Source organism: Triturus cristatus, chromosome 9 (genome assembly GCF_964204655.1).
Source record: "Triturus cristatus chromosome 9, aTriCri1.1, whole genome shotgun sequence".
Lineage (NCBI taxonomy): Eukaryota > Metazoa > Chordata > Amphibia > Caudata > Salamandridae > Triturus > Triturus cristatus.
In genome coordinates this window covers 1,200,254,933-1,200,275,495 of record NC_140592.1, presented here as the reverse complement: position 1 = coordinate 1,200,275,495, position 20,563 = coordinate 1,200,254,933, and positions in this window count along the sequence as shown.

Genomic DNA, 20,563 nt, shown 5'->3' with positions numbered 1-20,563 from the left:
ACCCATAGTGACGAAGGCTCCTATCACTCTTGCATTAATGTAGAATCTGATTCAACTTGTGATGATGGTTCATGTCCTGAGATCCACTCTTGAATAGTGTTCATGATAGAGAGCTCAGAGCATACCTTCTGAGAACTCCTGCCCTTTCACATAAAGCTTCATGCCAAATTGGTGAGGATTCCTTACCAATTTAACGGAGTCTCATGCCCATTATATATAGTTAAGGACCCACATCAAGCCTGCTGATTGGAACCCATATCCAACCCACAGTGCAGATGATTGATCCTAGCTGTCAGTGCTGAGGGCTCCTGTATGACAGCAATACTCAAGCCTCATCTCCAGTCTTCAGAGGAATTGTGTCAAGACTTCACTACTGATGGAATAATAAGCAACTTGTTGTGCTGAGGGTCCCTACCATGTGGCTAAGTGCTTTAGCTGGGTCTGGTGGCTTAGCGGACTAATGCATCCACTGTAGGGGCCTATGTTTGACTTCATGGTCACAGTTTCAAATCCCACCAGGTTCAAATCCCACTGGGTCAACTCAGCCTTCTGAGGTTGATAAAATGAGTACCATTGAGTTTGGTAACAATAAATACCTGTTATTCAGTGCTAAGATGCCGACGGGTGAACCTGTGTTTTACAAATACATGTTATGTTATAGGTCTTCCTTCATCGTTGATGGTGCATATGGCATAGCTGAGGTCTCCCGTCCAGTCTGCTGAAGGCCTACAGTGTTGATGGCTGCTTTATGCCAGCTGAGGAACTCATGTTGCATCTGCTGAATGGTCTTTCCCAACCTTCCATGCTTACTGTCTGCACTCTGTTGAAGGTAGGATTGCTCCTATTTTGCCTTCAGTGCTAAGAACCCATTTCTGAATCCTACAAGAAACTCACCTATATTAAGACTGGGTTATTTTTATATCAGTATAAATGTGCTTGTGGAAGGATTTAGCATTGGTTATAGAGCAAGGCAATCTTAAGATGGGATGCAAGGTGTGCAATTGATTGACTCTGATATCAGCAGATGTGGCCTCTTTGCCAGAAAGGGAGGGGTGAAATGTCCCTTCCCATAGAGAAGCAAATCTGTCAATGTTTATTTATTTCTAAGTTATCAGTCCATTAAGGGCCTGATTACGAGTTTGGTGGATGGGATACCCCGTCACAAACATGACGGATATCCCGTCCGCCGTATTACGAGTTCCATAGGATATAATGGAATTGTAATTTGGCAGAAAGGAAATGCAACACGTTTGTGACGGAATAACCCTGTCCACCAAACTTGTAATCAGGCCCTTAGTCTTTCTGTTGATTTTGTGTTTATGGATTTCTCATTCAATTTGCCTGCAGCTGAGGTCAAGTGAAGAGACACCACACCACGTGTGCATCTTGGCTGTGCACATACAAACATTCCCACTGAGCAGGAGCTCTAGTTTTCTATGAATTCATATCTTGCACTCAGTTAAGACTTATGCTTGGCCTTTAGTGCTGAGGGCTCATATACAGCAAGCTGTTAGGAGACCTCTTCTCCATTATGCAGAAGACTAATTTCCAGAATAATAAGAACTAATGACTCAAAACGTTAAGAGCTGCTATACTTTGTGCGATCCCTTTGTGCGATCCACTTTCAGCTTTCCGGAGACTCCTTCCCAGCCTCCAAAGGAATTGTGTACAGCTCTTTGAGCTGATGTCACTTGTTCCATTTTGTTTAGCTCACACACTGCCTACAGAGCAGAGAGATCCTGATGGAGGAGGTAAAGACTAGTAAAGGACCACTTCAAATTGGTCAGCTATAAGCAGAATTTCACCAAATTCATAAGGTAGCGTGAGAGACATCCCATCCAGGGGTGGCTTGTCTTAAATGGTGGAGGAGCATCCCCCAGCCTGCTGCGAGTGCAGCAGGCAAGCACAAATAAATAAATCGGCATATCAATGCCATTTTATTGTGCCACCACACGTGCTGTGTACAGCGCGAGGGTTGAGGCGGGCTGAATCCTGCAAATGCAGGATTACTACACTGGTCTACAGTGTGTATCTCAGTTTGGCCGGCTGTCTACAGATGTCCTTTACAACATGCGAACTATAGAACCAGCAATCCAAGGGCTGTGAACCATCCTGGGGATTGTTGGCACAGGCCCCAGCCTCAAAATGAGCGCTGGGTGAGCATGCTTTAACCAAATGCTGAAAAAGGCATGAGAGCAGCTCCAGGATTGTTCGCATTCGTGTTCCACGAGCAGGAAGGAAGTCCTTCCCTTGCCTGCTCATGGATACCAGAATCCCGATCCCACTGACGACACCGAATGGTGACCAGCAAGTGCGGTGCAGCATATACGGTGAGTATGTGGTCATCGCGCCTCACCATATTTTATTGTTTCCAGCCGCCCCTGATCCAATCCTTTTGGATGATAGTAGAGGACGGAAAGTAACATACGTTATGATGATGACAAAATGAATGCAATTAGCAGCATGAAACATCTAAAAAACTAATTTACAAAGAGGCCACAATTGTTTTTTTTTAAAACAAGATGAGACTGAGGCTTTACATTCTACGAAATAACTCTCCTTACAATTGTTCCCACATACATTTCCAAGGTAAACTTTCTCAGGAACAATGGCAAGATATATATGCATTGTTTGAGAAATGTAGATTGATGGAAGCAGGTCTAAACAAAGCATGATTAGGCTTTGAAGAGAAGTGCGACTCCAATTCCTCAGCTGAGGAGGAATTTGTGACAGGCGTGCGAGGGTAAAGGTAATAGTCTGATGGTGACAGCATAGATAGGATAGTCCCTGATTGATAAATTGGCAGATGGAAGGGTTTATGGGAGGGGCAATAGGCCATGTCCATGGGATTTGGAATGCTCCATAATTGTTTTTTGTTCATCACATACTTCTCTTCACATTGAACAGTTGCCTCGCAACAATGTGCGTAATACATTTGTGAAGTTGGTGCAAGTCAAACGCATTGGTGTCACTGACACTGGCCCCCACCGTGCCAGCCCTCTCAGATGCCAGTGAAGCCATACAGGGTACCTAAAACACATTTGGGGTAATTTAAGGTTTGGCTGACTGGGAGTAATATCATAAATCAGTGGTTCTCCTACCACATCACGCCTCTGGTTCCACTACCTTCCATTTTGAGGTGCAAAGTGTGCGATTGACTGACCCTGATATCAGCAAACGTGGCCTCTTTGCCATAAAGGGAGGGACAAAATGTAACTTTCCCTAGAACACCAAATCTGTCAATATTTATGCATTTCTAACTTGTACAGCCAGTTAGTCTTTGTGTCAATATTGTGTTTATGGATTGTTCATTCAATTTTTCTGTAATTGAGGTCAAGTGAAAAGATACCAGATCACGTGCACATCTTGGCTATGAACACACAGAACTAACTCTTTTATTGCACATACAAACTCCAAGAATGAACCCACATGTGCAGTTGCCTATTTCAATGGAGAATGGACCTACGCATGGAAGAGTTACTGAGCTGCAATTTGGCAGTCTTGCTTGTCATGATTTGGAAAGCATTGACCAGCAGCAAGCATAGTGGAAAGGCCACTGCAGGCCCTACAGCAATTCAGCATTTACTGCTATGGGATTGTACTCCGAAGCACCATCACCAAGTTGCCCATTATTTTGTGTGTGAATGTGCTCACTGTTAAAAGTGACATCTCTAGTCTGATGTTTACCAGTGGGCATATTATGCAAAGGACCCCCCCAGAGCACTACAGTATTACAGAAGGGACTGCAGACCCCTCTAGAATATTGATTGCGCTGATGTAAATATAATGCAAGTGCTATCTTGAGAGGGTGTTCCCTCATTTGCATTGGGCCATGGCCCAGACCTGTAACTTGTGAAAATGTTTCACCTTGTGGGGAGGGTGTGTGCCTTGCAAGGGGTGGGGCTTTGTGCTGAGCACTGCCTGAGGCACTTTAAAGTTATCACTTCCCCCCTCCAACACGTAAAATACGTAGGGGCACATTTACAAGAAACTGACGCATCTGTATAGATGCATCAGTTTCCCTGCGCCTGTGTGAAAACCCTTGCGCCACCATTGGCGCACCGTATTTACAATACAGCGGACTATGGTGCAAGGATTGACAGATGAGTCAGAAATTCTGATGCATTTGTTGGCGGAAAAGTTACACATTGTTGGAGTCGTGTCGCAAGCACGACACAACTCCAGCAATGCTTGTTGCGGCCTATTCCCACTGCACTGTGTCACTCCTTCACCTGCTTCAAGCAGGCGTAAGGTTTTGACGCAGTGGCATCCTAAAAGTCACGCAGTGGGGGGCGTGGTCACGGCGCCAACAAAGATGGCAGCCTGACTCGGGACCTCCGGCGCACCGGAGCTTTTACTTTATCCTGGTCCCGACTTCACTCGCATGCCGAGCACACTGGAGGATGGATTCCGGTGGCAGAAGGCAGCGCGCTTCTGGTGAGCGCTATTTTCGCCGTTTTTAGAGTCAGAATGACCCGTTTTTGGCTGCGCTCGTTCTCCCCTCAGAGCGGCCACCATTTTGTCTAGTGCATTGCTCGTGTTTTGCTAGCACTTTCTCCTTCCTCCTCAAACTCGTTTGGATGCACTTTTGTTACCTGGAAGCTGAATTTTTCAATCTTTTTTGCTGCACACCACAGGAATGAGGTAATCTTCAGATTGTGGCTCTCTTAAATACGACCCTATGGCTTTCCTACAGCTATACTCAATCAAGCCTTGGTTTGGGCATTCCTAAAGATGTTGACACCAATTTTTGCGGATATAGAACTGCACTTGTTTGCCCTCCAGTGGTAATTTAATTTTATACAAGTTTTTGGACATTTTTCTTCATCAAACTCCTTCACAGCAGACGTCGCCATTTCTTTGCCCAGCGTATATGGATTGCCTTGTCTACTCTTGAGTTGTTTTTTCTAGCCACTCTCTCTGCTCTCCTATGGTCATTGCTACTGTGTGGCATGTGAGTGGGCTCCTTTATACTCTGGACTTTCTTGCTCTACAGTCTCCTTATCTACTCCATGGTTGCAAGCATTTAACTTTCTATGGGCAAGTTACGCAATCCAAAATTCGTCTTTATTCCTTCGGGGAGCACTCCGGTGACAACAGCCTCGCTTTCTTCCACGGTGGACTCTCCCCCCAGAGACGCCACAATGGCGGGAGTGTCTCTCCCTCGCACCTCTTCGGCGCAGCCGCCTTCCAACAAACCCTCACCTCCATCAACTTCCTCTAAGCGTCTGAAACACGACTCCTCCTCACCAGACAAATCGCCATCCCCTATTTCCATGGAGATGCTTTTAGAGGAAATTCGTGCTCTTCGCCCGTTTGTAGAGGAAACAAATGATAAAATGCAGTTTTTTGAAGAGAAATGGTCATCCATGGATAATAGAGTGACGTCTGTGGAGCGACAGATTTCGGATCTTCAGTCTACATCTCAACGGGTTACCTCTTTGGAAAAGTCTGTTTTAGCATTCCAGCAACATACTGAGGAGTTGGAAAACAGGAATAGGAGGAATAACCTACGTGTTTATGGTTTGCCGGAATCTTTGGAAGGGGATGATCCTGTGCTCTTTTTCTCCTCCTTTCTTCCGAAGCTTTTGGATATGCCGCCCACCACCTCTCTTAACATTCAGAGAGCTCACAGACTCGGCGCTCGTTCTTCCACGTCAACCAAACCAAGGGGAGTCATTATTCTTTTTTTGAAATTCACGGATCTTCTCTCCGTTCTTTCAGCGGCTAGAGCCAAGCGTCAAGTCTCCTGGTTGGGGCAGAGAGTGTTTCTTTCTCAGGATGTTTCGAATGCTACTGCCTCTCGACGGAAGGAATTTTTGTCTCTGCGAGCACCTCTAAGATCTCTTGGTGCTAGATATGGTTTGTTTTTTCCATGTACTTTCAAGGTTACTCATCAAAATCAGACATGGACTTTTCAAGATCCTGCTGAACTCAAAAACTTCCTTCATATACGTTCTAATCCAGCTATGGAGACTTCCTCCTCTTCTTGTGGCTGACTGCTTGACTTTTTTTTTTCTTCCTTGCAGGTTTCCTGATTATGTCTAATTTTTTCTTCCCCTACAGGTTTTCTGTTTATACTTCTATCGTTGTTTCAATACATTCGTTTTCTAATATCAGTTTATAGAGTCACACATTCCCCCATTTTTCGTCTCGTTATAATTTTCTTCATTCCCTTGTTTAATAATAGTGTGTGCTTTTTGTTTTTGACCATTTTGTTCCCAACTTCCTCATTTCTTTGCATTGTGTGTCATATTTGAATTCTTATTCTTTGTTCCTCTGTCTGTGTTTCCTTGATCTAAATTATTCTTTCTTATTTATTTAGATGGCTGGATGGATGTCCTCTCCGTTTGGTATTCGGACTTGTCCTTTGTACGGTGCGGTCCGGTCTCCCGTTTTGGGTGGTCTGTCTCGTTGAGTGTCGCCACTTCCCCGTTGTCCTATTTCGTATTCCCCTCAGGTATGTTTACTTCAGTCATCCCTCTGGGATATGTACTGTCTTTTCTTGTAACTTCTTCCCTTTTTTCCTGTTTCATTCTTCCTTTTCTTTCCCCTTTACTTGTTGATCAAGCCCTGTTTTTCCTCATTTTTCTTTGTCCTCGACTTCTCTACTCTGGTCTATTTTCTCGATATTTTTCCTATTCTTCCTTTTTTTCGGCTTCTTTTTGCACATGCATCTGTTTTACTGTCTCTGTCGTATTTGATTCTATGTTTTTTGTAAATTCAAAGTTGTTACTTGGAATGTAAAAGGTTTTATTAGTCCTATTAAGTGGCAGAGAGTTCTTTCACATTTAGCTTCTTATAACCCAGATATGGTTCTTTTGTAGGCCTGGGCGGTAAATTCCGTTCCGCTCGCGGAATTTGCGGAATTTGGGTAATTTTGCGTTCCTCAGAGAACGCGAAATTGCCCAAAAAATCTGCGTTCCGCAACTTCGCGAAATTTTTTGCTTGTTCGCGTTCTCAATATGCGTGTTCGCGAGATATTTCACCCCGAGCACGCAAACAGCGATCGCGAACAGGAAAAAAGTATCGCGAACAAGCAATTCCGCGTGTTCGCGGAATTTCTGCATGTTCGCGGAGATTTTTTACCGTTTCGCGGAGATTTGCGTAACGCGATTACGCAAATTCTGCCCACCCCTATTCTTTTGCAAGAAACCCACCTTAATGATGTTGAGTCCCTTAAGTTAAAAAGGAGTTGGGTGGGTACAGTCTTATTTTCACCTTCCAGCAATAAAAAGAATGGAGTTGCTATCCTTCTTCACAAAAGACTTAGGTGTACGGTTCTGTCTCAGGAGACAGACACTGATGGACGATGGATATTAGCCAAATTACTACTTAACTCCATTCCTTTAACTGTCTTCAATGTTTATGGTCCTGTGCAACCAGATTGTTCTTTTTGGCCTTTAATTACAAGGAAATGTATCCAATATAAGGATGATTCATTTATTTTAGGTGGGGATTGTAACCAAAATTGTTGATCCATTCCTTGACCGTAAGCCCACAGTTCGTTTCACGTCACACAAGCCTCATAAACAATTTCTTAACACCATTTCGCAATCACATCTTATTGATTCTTGGCGTCTTGCACACCCTGACACGCTGGACTATTCTTTCTTCTCTCCTCCCCACTCATCTTTTTCTCGCCTTGACTATATCTTTCTTTCTAAGCCTTTATCTCAGAATGTACTGTCTTCCTCGATTGAAGCTATTGTCATCTCTGACCATGCTCCCATTGTAACAGATCTTGACCTGCTCCCACCGCATCCCAAGCCCTCCCGTTGGTGCTTTAATAGCGCTCTTCTCACCGATCCCAATTTCTCTTCCTCTTTTCGTTCTTTTGTTGAGGAATTCTTTCTTTTTAACTCTGACCCTAGTATTTCTCCTCATACTCTTTGGGACTCCTTTAAAGCCACTGCGAGGGGATTTGTTATTGACTTTGTCTCTCGGAAAAAACAATTATAACTTCAAAAGCGGAAAACCTCTCTGGCACATATTAAATCTTTGGAACATCAGTTTTATACCTCCTCAGACAAATTTATGTCACCGGATCTATTGCGAGCAAAGCTGGAGTTTAATAAATTAACTACAGATAATGCCTCCTCAATTCTTCTTCGTAGTAGCGCCCGGTATTATGGGGGTCGCAATAAATCGGGTAAACTCTTAGCTAACTATCTTAAATCCCGTAAAGAACGCACTCTTATTGACTCTATCTACTCCTCTGACGGTGCTCTTCTTCATAAGGATAAGGAAATACTTGAGCAATTTCAATTATTTTATCAGCAGCTCTACACCCCAGAAAGTCCTCCCACCCCTTCTCTTATTCAGAAGTATTTTGAGAAGCTTCCTAAACCGTCTAATTCTCATCTTAACTTTCCGGATCTTGAACTTGACCTTTCACTGCATGAGCTTTCTATAGCTATGACCTCTCTTACTAAAGGCAAGACCCCTGGCCCTGATGGCTTTCCTGTGGAATTTTATTTGCACTTCTCAGACATTTTATTGCCTAAACTTGTAACCCTTTTTCAATCATTTTATTCATCTGGCAAAGCAGAAGGTACTTTTCAGGATGCTACCATTTGTTTGATCCCCAAAGAAGGTCGCGACCATCAACTATGTAAAAATTACCATCCGATCTCTTCAGTTAATGTGCACTATAAAATTTTTGCAAAATTACTTGCGATGCGCTTAGATCCCCTTATGCCTCATCTCATTGGCAAAGAACAATGTGGCTTTGTTAAAGGTAGACTTACATCGGACAATTCTCGTCTTTTTCTTAATATACTAAATAAAGCTTCTTCACTTTCATCCCCTCTTGCTGCTATTTCTGTTGATGCGGAAAAGGCCTTTGACAGGGTTGATTGGTCTTTTCTGTTTGCTTCACTACATTGGCATGGCTTTGGCCCCAAGTTTATATCCCTGATCTCTCTGTTATATTCTGCTCCCAGGGCCTCGGTCCTTGTGAATGGACAACTTTCTTCGCCTTTTACTCTTCGAAGAGGTGTCCGCCAAGGTTGTCCTCTCTCCTTACTTCTCTTTGTCTTGACTCTTGAACCCTTTTTATCTTCCATTCGCAATAACACTTCTATGTCTGGTTTCCCATATGGTAATAATCAATTAAAGCTTTCTGCCTACGCAGATGATATCTTATTGTTTATTTCTGATCCAGAATCTTCTATACCTCCCTTACTATCCGAATTTAACTCCTTTTCTTTGGTATCAGGCTATAAGATTAACTCAGATAAGACTGAAATTCTTCCTCTCACCTCGTCATGTCTCCCTCATTTCTTTTCCTCTACCGGTTTTGCTTGGAATGGTTCAAAGATTAAATATCTTGGCATTTGGTTTTCCAACTCTATTTCATCCTCAATTAAATTAAATATGTCTGCTGTTGTTTCTAGGATTGATCAATTGTTTTCATCCTGGAATCCTCTTTTTCTCTCCTGGTGGGGTCGACTGGATTCAATTAAAATGATGATAGCTCCTATTCTAATTTATACCTTCTCCATGTTACCAGTTCATATCCCGGCATTTTACTTTAAGCGAATTGATTCTCTTCTTTCGCGATTCCTCTGGAAGAATAAGAAACCTAGAATTTCTCTTGCAACCCTTCGTAAACCCAAATCTAATGGTGGAGTTAACTTTCCGGATTTCCGTCTTTATCATAGGTCCTTTTCTTTACGACAAGCTTCGAGATGGCTCTCATCAACTTTTTCCCCTTTTACTCCTCTTTGGCTCTTCATTGAGCATTCATTAATATCACCTTTCTCCTTCGCCGAAGTGGTACGTTTTTCTGTCAGAAATCCCTACTCCCTGTTTCCCTTATTCAAACACACTTTTTCTCTTTTAAATTCTTTGGTTCTTCCTTCTGTTATTACTCGTACATCTTTTTTGAATACCCCTATTTGGTATAACTCACTTATCCTTTTAAAAAACAGACCAATTTTTTGGAAATCTTGGAGAGTGAGAGGCGTAATGTGGGTCAATCAACTCTTTGATGGTACTTCACCTTGTTCCTTTCCCCAATTTCAACTTTTATTTCATTGCCCTCGGTCCTTTTTGCAGAAATTTACAACCCTCATGGCGATTATCCTTGATCGCTTCTACTCTCTCCCTGCTTCGTCCTCACTGATACCTCCCTCTCCTCTTCTTACTATTCTTGCCACACTCCCTAAAGCATCTCTCATCTATAAATTTTTCTTATCTCCTAATCCTAACCGTGTCAAAACTAAGGTGGAGCTTTCCTGGGAAGCAGATTTTTGTTGTGCCTGGTCTGTTCCTCTTTGGGATAAGCTTTGGTCCAGATCTTTAAAAATTTCCCGTTCTGCTTCTCTTACTCAATCCTTATTTTATCTATATCATAGACTCTATCTCTCTCCTCTTTCTTTGTCTCGATTTTCACCCTCTTCTGATTCTAAATGTTGGACTTGTGGTGCTCCTAATGCTGACCTTTTTCATCTGCTCTTTCTATGCCCTGTCGTTTCTACCTTCTGGGGGAAGATTTGGTCATGCCTTTCTCGTATCTTCCCTCTTCCTGCTTCTTTCTCAAATTCTTTTCTCTTCTTGGGTAGTCTTACTGAATCTTTAAACTTATCCGTACACTTACATGGCCTCTTTGACCTGACGCTTGCTCTTGCTTTCCATCACATATCTTCCAACTGGAAATCTCTAACAAACATTTCCTTACAAGGCTGGTGGAACTCATTATGTCATTTTCATAGACTGGATGTTTCCTTTGCCTCCGCTTGCAAACCTGTTCGTAATGTTGATCTTTTTTGGTTACCCCTCACCACGGGCCATATGTAGGTAAATAATTTTTACCGATTCTTAAATACCGAATTTTACCGAATCGGTATTTAAGAATCGGTAAGTTATATGTAGGTCAACAATCGGTAAACATTACGATTCGGTAAAATTCGGTAAACATGAATCGGAATTTACCGAATCGGTAAATACCGAAGTGGTATTTACCGAATCGGTAAATACCGAATCGGTAGTACAAAAACACATGACTTGAATCAGCCAATCCTGTGCTACCTAAACCCCACCCAACCAGGGAGTGGCCACACCCAGGCAGGTGCACACAATCAGCAGACTCTGGAGAGGCTGGGAGTGCTGAGGAGAGGAAGAGAGCAACTGCCTGATTCAGCCCTGGAGACTGCAAGAATGGCCAGCCAGGACACAGAGAGGGAAGGAGGGGAGAGGAAGCGAAAGCTGAAATTCAGCCAAAAGGAGCTGCAAGTACTGGTGGAGGAGGTCATGAAGCAGCACCAGAAGCTTTTTGGAAAACAGTCACAGCAAGTGCCTGAGTCAGAGAAACGCAAGATCTGGCTAGGAATCCAGGCACAGGTGAATGCCATGGGAGTGACCCCCCGGGACATCGATGTCCTCAAGAAGCGGTGGTACGACATCTGTATCATCACGAAGAGGAAGGTGGCAGAATTAAAAAAAGAGGCCAGCCAGACAGGAGGTGGACGCAACAGGGCACCAGCCCTGACGGAACTGGAGGAGCTAGTGGAGACAACCATTGAGCCAGAAAGCATCGTGGGGATTGGGGACGCTGACAGCTCCGCCAGAGGCACCTCCAAACAAGGTAAGACGCTTGCACAGCAATGTGCCCCCCCCCCCCCCACCCCTAACCCAACTCCCCAAATGTGCTATGAGAATCCCACTCCAGTACAGGTATTAGTGCATGCCTGCAATGCATCATGGGAGATGTAGTCCCTGAAAGCCTACACATGATACGATTAGCACAGAATAACAGGGCATGTGACACACAGTAGCGAGTAGCAGGCAGAGGACATTGAGATACTGTACAGAAAATGTATTGTCATGTCATCAAGACAATGCTTCAGGTACACTTAGCTGATGTCGCTTTTCTGTCTACAGGCACTACTGCGCACAGAACTGGCCATGACAAGGGAGAGAGGGCACACCACAAACCCAGCGCAGAGAAGGCCACCACCAGTACTGCCTAGGGAACGGCACCACAGGCAGTCACACCACCCCAGCCAGCATCGCCGCTCCTGCCAGCATCCCCACTCCTGCAGGTGTCACCACCATCTTCACCACCTGCATTGCACAGGTTGAGGAGGCGTCCTGCAGCCAGGTTGGATGTGACCGACTCATCGTCCGAAGACTCGAGGGGGCCGGAAACGTCCACTGTACCCCAGGATGTAACCCATGCCAGTGTGCCTTCCGACTCTGATGGTGAACACACAGTTGGCAGACGGCGCCGCAGGGCTCGGCCGCAGAGTCCACCTCCCCTTGGGCAGGGCCATGGAGTGTTCTCAGGGCTTGAGGGCACCATGGTGAAAATACAACGCATCCAGGCAAGGGCAATGGTGTCCGTACAGCGACAAATGCGTGGCCTCAACAATACCTTTGGAAACATTGAAAAGGGCATCAGCACCATGGCAAGGGGCATGGCTGAGATGGCAGCGGGCATGCGGGACATATCCCAATCCATCATGCTGCTGTGCTCAAAGTACGAAGAGGACAGGGCAGCACGGCGCAGGGGACTTCAGAGAAAGTGTCGTACTTTAATATTCGGGACCGCGTAGGGGACAGGGCCCTACCCCTGTCTATGTTGGTATTAGCGAACCGCAAATGGTAAATGCGGCATGTACGAGTGCTTTATATGTCGTTCTAGCTATGAATGCACTGTGTACACGTTATTCTGCTCAACTACGCGGGTTCCATTTTGGAAGCAGTGGCCATCTTGTCATTGCCCTCACATAGGCTATGATGGAGTTAATACGGGCCTCACAGTACATGGGCTTTCCCTCTGACTTCTCTATGACCTGGGCAGCTGGCTCTGCTGCCCTGGGTCAAACCGGTCTCACGAGCTCCCCTTCCTCCGTCCACCTGTGATTAGCATCAGGGCTTGACCTGTCATAAAACCCTTTCATTCTACACAATCCCCCGGCTAATCTCTTCCACACCTGCTTGTTCCTGCTTTATGACTTGTTTCCCAAAACAGGAGATGCTCATGTTTATTGGGGGGTCTCTTTACATCAAACATGGGATCTGAATCTTACTGTGTAAATCATTGTGGGCTGGCCGAACTGGAATGTGGGATGGTCATCATGACTCTGCCTTTTCTTTGTAATGTACACTTGTATATTGCCGTATCATAAAACCTAGGAATGTATGCTTGAGGCAAGGAAAAGCGTATTTAAGATGAAGTCCGTTCCTATGATTTTCAGCAGTCTCCTGAGAACATACACGCTGTTGTACTTCTAGGATACCTGTCATTGGTCTGCAGCCAATAAACGATTCTTTGACTTCACCCAGAAGACTCTGTGTTTCTGTAGGTCCGGAACAGGGTGAAACCCAGAAGTCATAGGGTGTGTGCCCCTGCACCGCTGGGTCTAAAATACCCAGTACTTCAGTTTGGCGCCCAATGTGGGGCCGATTTCAGCGGTACCAGTCCAAGCCAGAGGTTCGTGAGGAGCTTCGTGTGGAAATTCCGGAGGAAGGCCGCCACTTCATCGACCCCTGCATGTCGACGTGGTCCGAAAGTCTTTTCTGCGAGGTTCTCCGCGTCCCGACGGCTACGAAGGACTGCTGCCCTGATTAATCGACCTGTTTTGGACCCTTGACGAGTTTGAGAGAGCGAAACAATCGAGAGAGTCTTCTGGTGACGCCATCGATCAGCAATATTCAGTTAAGTATAAGTGGAGCGTCTCCCATTTGTTTTGGTATCCCTCGGGATCGTTTGGTTTGATTTGGTAATTGGTGATTTGGTGTTTGCAAACCCCAAAGCCAGAGGATTCGTGTATTCACGAGAATATCGTATTCGATAATCCTTTGACGTTTGGATCTAGACTAGTGAGCGAAGATGCCTGGTTCTGGACTATTTGGTAGATTATTTTGTTTGGGTTGTGGAAAAGATTTCCAGCTAGAGGAATCATGTCCGGTTCCTCCGGTTGGAACTCCAACTTATGAGCTCTATGTGAAACATGGCGTAGGCCCCATTGCATATAACGAAGTGTGGATCCACTACACCAGGAAAGATGGTGTTTTAAAATGGCCCCAAAATGGTAGTTTTGATACCGATATTTTAGATAATCTGGAAATTAAATTATTTAAGAAGAAAGCCCGGCCGGCGATGTTTGACTCTTTCCGCTTATGGCGAAAGGAAGCCAAACAGAAAGAAATTAAGTTAGCGAAAAAGAATAAAAGAGAGAGAGGTATGTCAGTAATGCAAGCAGCTGTACAATTTAAAGACAATGAAGAGGAGCAAATGAATGAGCAATTGCACAGGCAGCGCAAGTTAGGGATTGACAAATGTTACCCAGCTTTGCCACATCCTAAGCAGGATGAGTCAGAAGAAAAGGAGAAAGATCCCCTGATGTCACATTTGTTGAGTTCGCCACCCCCGTATGCTCAAACTGCCACGGCGCCTCCCCAGCTTGTAAATATGCCACCTCCAGTGCATATACTGCAAGCCTTGCCGCAACCGCCAGTTGCTTTGCAGCCAGTTCCTATTCCTGTAGCGCAGCCCTCTCAAGCGCCGCCAGTGGTGCTTCCAACTGCCCCCACATTTCCTGCGACTTTGCCTAATCCAGTAACTGCCTCCCCTAACACTCTTCCTTCCATCACTCCAGTACCTGTCTCTACATCCTCTTTTCTTCCCTCTGTTTTTCCCCCTGTTCTCGCCTCAGCTTCTCCTTCGGCGCGACAGCGCTTAGCTAATGTGGTTACTACATTAATGTCTCCTCTCTTTGGGTCATCTGGTGCAACTCCTGGTTTACAGCGTAAGCAGCTGCGCAGCCAATTGCCTAACCCCGATGAGAAAAAGGTAATAGATCACATGGCGCGTAGATGGATCGTTTTTCCTTCACTTTATGATGTGGAATCAGTTGTCAATACTTTCCATCAATGGGATGCCCCTAAACAGAGATATGTGTTTGAGAAAATGTGCGAAATTCTCTGTGAAGAATTGGAGGATAGTGGTAAAAATCCGAGTCCGCAGGAATTGTGTAGAGTGAGGTTCGATTTTGGAACTGGTATAATTGTGGACCGCGAAGTAGATAAAGCAGTTGCGGTTATATTGTCACTTAGGAATGACGATTGCCAACAGTCATTGTTTGAACAAGAGGTCCTTGTGGGGAAAAAGGCAAAAGCGCGACAATACCCCATGAGAGAAGTTCCCCCGGTATGGAAGGAAGCGGTTGCAGCTGTCGGTGGTAACCCCGCTGTGGCAGCGCATTTCCAGCGTGTTTGGGTGCATGTTCCATGGAAGCGCTCTGAAGTATTAGCGCTTAAGCAGTCCTTACCTGATCCCCGTAAGAACCCAGCAGGTTATTATAAAGAGTTGTCACAGACGGCAGGGTCATGCATTATGAATCTGGCCGACATAGACATGTTGTTTGGCAATGTTGTTCCACAGCCTCTATGGGGATCAATTCGTAATGTAGATCACAATGCAGAACTAGGAGATACATGGGCCAACATTGTTGCTGCTGATGCTAGACAAACTGGTGGTGCGAAACCAGAACCTTTAGTAGCTGAACTCCCTGGTAGAATCATCACGTATATGAAGACAATAATGCCGGCGATGCGCGTAAATTGGGACAAGTTATCTGCATGCAAGCAGAAGAAAGATGAGACAGTGTCAGACTTCTTTACTAGGTTTGAAGAAACGTTTATTGACCACAGTGGGCAGGATATGAGTACTGAGGGTGGCCAACGGTTGTTTGTGGACAAGTTTGTGCAGAATTTACTTCCTGACCTGTGTAAAAAGTTGAAAGATTCAGAAAGTTCTTGGGCTGTTTCTTCTTCAGCGCAAATACTGGCTACTGCACAGTATTATGAAAATAGAGATAAAGACGAGAAAGATAGAACGGAGAAGAAAACGAAGGAACTGAAGACAAAGGTCCTTTTACAGCAGGCCTATCCGCCACGTGGAGGTCAGAATAATTATAGGCAACCCCAAGGTGTCTATCACCAACCCCAACAGTTTCAGAACAATCAGCAAATGAACGGGTATTACCAACCACGTGTCCCTGTAGGTCCCAACCAATGTTCATACTGCAAAGAGGAAGGTCATTTTAAATATAGTTGCCCTAAATTAATGCAGCGGAACGGTAATATGTATGGCACAAGAGGTAGAGGTGGTCAGCAAGCTCCTAGAGGTAGAGGGCGTGGAAGTGTTCCCCAGAACGCGCGTCCTCTGCCGCCTCAAAGTACCATCAATAGCTTTGATCAGCAAGCTAACGCGATTAGCAATACGGCCCAGTATTATAATAATGATTATTATGTAGAGGACGGTGATGCAGAGAATAATGATTACTAGGACAGCCATAGACAGAGAGAGGGAGTTGTTTCAGTGCCAGTGGATCAGAGTGGACCGTATGTTGAGGTGACTACAGCCAATGTAACGGAGCCTTTTCTGCTAGACACTGGTGCTGCAAAGAGTTCAATCATGCATTCAAAACTCCCTGGCGCACCTTTGTCTGGCGAGATAAATGTTTCAGTAGGTTTTTCTGGCGCCCCAGTTAGGAACCCGATTTCTAGTCCCATGTCACTTTCTGTTGGACCTTGTGAGCTGAAAGCACCCCTGATCCTGACAACAGGTTGTGGTGAGAATTTACTGGGATTAGATTTGTTGAAAAGATTGCATGCCACGTTGTATTGTTCTCCTTCGGGAGTACAACTTACATTAGGCAAGAAAGTAATTTCCCCAATGTACTTGTCTAAAAACACGATGCCACCTGAATTGTCATCCCTTCCGGATGCCCTTTGGGCTATTGGTCCCAATGATGTGGGCCTCTTGGAGATACCGCCATATGTGGTGACTTTAAAGGCTAATGTCAGACTGCCACGTATTCCCCAGTACAAGATCTCTAATGAAGGGCAGAAAGCATTGTTAGACATTGTTAGCGACTTGATTCATAAGGGTGTGATAGAAGAGACAAGAGGCAACGTTTGCAATAGTCCGATCTTACCTGTCTTAAAACGAACGGACCCTTCACAGCCACCTGTTTACAGATTTGTGATCGATCTCAGAGAAGTTAATAAGATTGTTGTGCCACAGTTTCCGGTTGTCCCCGATATAACTGCCTTGTTAACGATGATTCCAGCCTCTGCTGCATGGTTTTCAGTGATCGATTTAAAGAATGCTTTCTTTAGTATCCCAATTGCAGAAGAGAGCAGAGATATTTTTGGTTTTAGTCTGGGAGGCCGAAGCTTCCGCTTCAAACGCGCTCCCCAGGGCTACTGTGAGAGTCCATCAATATACAGTCAGGCTCTGAAAGCGCAGCTTGATGCACTTGTTTTACCTAGTGGCGCTGTCCTGATTCAGTACGTGGACGATTTACTGATCGCTGCGGATACTGAGAAGATCTGTAAAGAAGCCACATTGTCACTGTTGCGCCATTTATCCGCTTACCATCACAAAGTGTCTCTCTCTAAGCTGCAATATTGTCGACAAGAAGTGACCTACTTAGGTCATCTCTTATCGAAGGAGGGAAGGAAACTGACCCCAGAAAGAATTCAAGCTATTGCACAGTTGAGTGTGCCAAAGACACAGAGAGAAGTGCGTGCTTTCTTGGGCATCACTTCATACTGTAGGCATTGGATCCCTAGTTTTTCTTTATTGGCAAAACCTTTGTTAGCCTTAACATGCAAAGACACACCGAATCCTATCCCATGGTCTGAAGAGTGCCAGAAAAGTTTTTTGGAATTGCGTAATGCGTTATGTTCAGCTCCTGTGTTGGGCACTCCTGACTACAGTAAGCCTTTTACATTGTATGTTCACGAGAAAGATGGATGTGCGTTGTCAGTGTTAACACAGCCTTTTGGCGACAGACCGCGCCCATGCGCGTATTTTTCATCCACCTTGGACCCTGTAGCGAGGGCATTGCCAAGCTGTCTGAGAGCGACAGCTGCTGCAGCGATGTCTATCCGACAATCGGCTGGTTTGGTAATGGACAATACATTGATTGTCATGGTTCCACACGCTGTAGATACATTATTAAATAGAACTAAGACACAACACTTGACTAGTGCACGATTATCGGGCTACGAACTTACACTGTTAGCTAATCACATACACATAAAGAGATGCAATACGCTGAATCCAGCTACATTGTTGCCAATTCCCGCAGACTCAGATGAGATTGAGCAGCATGACTGTCTGTTCAGGACAGAAGAAGAGACGAAAGGGAGAGTAGATTTAAAAGATACTCCCCTGACTGAGTGTGATGGCACTTTATGGGTAGATGGGTCCTGTTTCAAGCTCCCTAATGGTGACACGACTGCTGCATATGCTATCACGACTTTACACACAGTCGTGGAAACTGCACGAGTGCCACATAATTCGGCCCAAGCAGCAGAATTAATCGCCCTCACGAGAGCATGTGTGTTGTCTGAAGGAATGAGAGTGAACATATACACAGATAGCCAGTACGCCTTTGGCGTGGCTCATAATTTTGGGCGTTTGTGGAAGGAGCGTGGGTTCCTGACGTCGCATGGAGCTAAAATTCAGAATGGCAAGTTGGTAAATGATCTCCTTGAGTCACTGACCCTACCGTTGCAAGTTGCGATCATGAAATGCAGTGCGCACAAGAAAGTCACGGATGATGTTGGACGTGGGAATGCGTTTGCTGATGAGACCGCGAGAGAAACAGCACAGAATGTGAAGACTAGAATGTATGTTGCAGGTCCCGCAAGATGGGTTAATGATGTTGGAATGTGTGAGAACACAATAGAGAGTGTGAAGTCGCTTCAAGCTGAAGCCACAGAGGAAGAGTTAAGCAAGTGGAGAGAAAGTATGGGTAAGTTGGATGAGAATGGTTGTTGGATTGATCTGACAGAACATAGGCGATGGTTGTTGCCTGATGCATATGTGCTTCCAGTAGTTACTATGGCACATGGAATGGCACATATCAGTACGAAAGGTATATGTAAGTTGTTAGCTCCAGTATGGCAGAATGCTGGGATTCCCAAGTGTGCAGAGAATGTGGTCAAGAATTGCATAGTATGCTTGAAGTACAACCCTGGTAGGGGAACCCCAACTCCGGCTGGTCACTTTGCACCCCCATCATGTCCATTCGAAGTTTTGCAGCTGGACTTTATTCACATGGAAAGATGCAACAACCTGAAATATGTATTGGTGGTTGTTTGTGCTTTCTCAAAATGGATTGAGGCTTATCCTCTGAAAGATAACACTGCCCTATCCACAGCCAAAGCCCTTGTGAAGGAGTTTTTCCCTAGGTTTGGGATGCCAAGAATGGTGTGGTGTGATAACGGAAGTGAGTTTGTGGGTAAAGTGATGAAGAATGTATGTGAAGGGCTAGGGATAAAGCAGAAGTTCCACGCTGCAAATCACCCCCAATCAGCTGGATTAGTAGAACGCTACAATGGAGCCTTAAAGCTCAAGCTGGCCAAAATCCAGGCGAGCACCGGTCTTAAATGGCCTGACGCTCTGCCTTTAGCACTCCTGTCCACCAGAATGACCATACACTCACGAGTGGGACTTAGTCCTTACGAGGTCGTTTTTGGCCGTCCCGCCAACGTATGGGGTGTACCGAGACCTACGAAGTTCAGTGAGATTGAGCATCCAGTACTGCTCGATTACCTGTATGATTTGACTGTTAAACTGCGTGTTTTGCACCAACAGGTACATGATACTCTTCCCCAAGCCTCTGAACCTCCTGGACACCCTATCAACCCTGGCTCGTGGGTCCTGGTCCGGAACTTCCAGCGCAAGAGCAACGACGAGCCTCGCTGGATCGGCCCTCATCTTGTTCTTCTTTCGACAAGATCAGCAGTGCGAGTGAAAGGGAAGAAGCACTGGATTCATGGTACCCACTGCAAAGTAGTCCCCTTGCCTCTGCCATATGACCAGTGGGTCAAGGAGGGTATCGCCGACTCAGAGACAAACATTGTACCTCGCTTTGTAACATTCAGTGACGCACGCCTAAAAGACACAGTTTCAGACCAAGAGAGTGACAATATTCTGCAGGAAGCTGTGCCACCATCAAGTCGACTGGACACTACTGAGCCTGAACTTTTGTTTCAAGACCAAACAGCACCTGGCCGTTTCCGCTATAATTTGAGACCTAGGCCCATGGACAAATAAAGATTTCCTCATTATTTCCCTTTTGACATTTTTGCTCTCCCATCTGAAGGACTTTCTTGATTTTTGTTTTTCGAACCACCATCCGGGTTCTGCCGCAGGGTCGCGGTGCCAAGACTTTGGGGTACAGGCCGAAGACGCTAGGTCGACGGTTCTGGTTAGTCTAGGGCGTTTTCCTGGACTGACAGGCGTACTCCTTAGCAGAAGAAACTCATCCACCGCGAGCGGCCCGAGTAGAGGATGGAGTTTTTTAAGATGGAGAGACCGATTGAGGAAATGAACTTTAACGCAAGGATGTGTAGAATTGTAAAAAGTAAATGTTTTGTCTTTTTGTGCTTTTTTACACTGTGTAGTATCATAATGTTTATTGTAGGATTTGTGTTTTTCTCCGCTCAAAAACCCATTGAACCCACTCAACAGCCTATATCTCCTTCTACTGTCTCCTCTCACTCTTTTCACCCTTTGCCTGAGCACGAA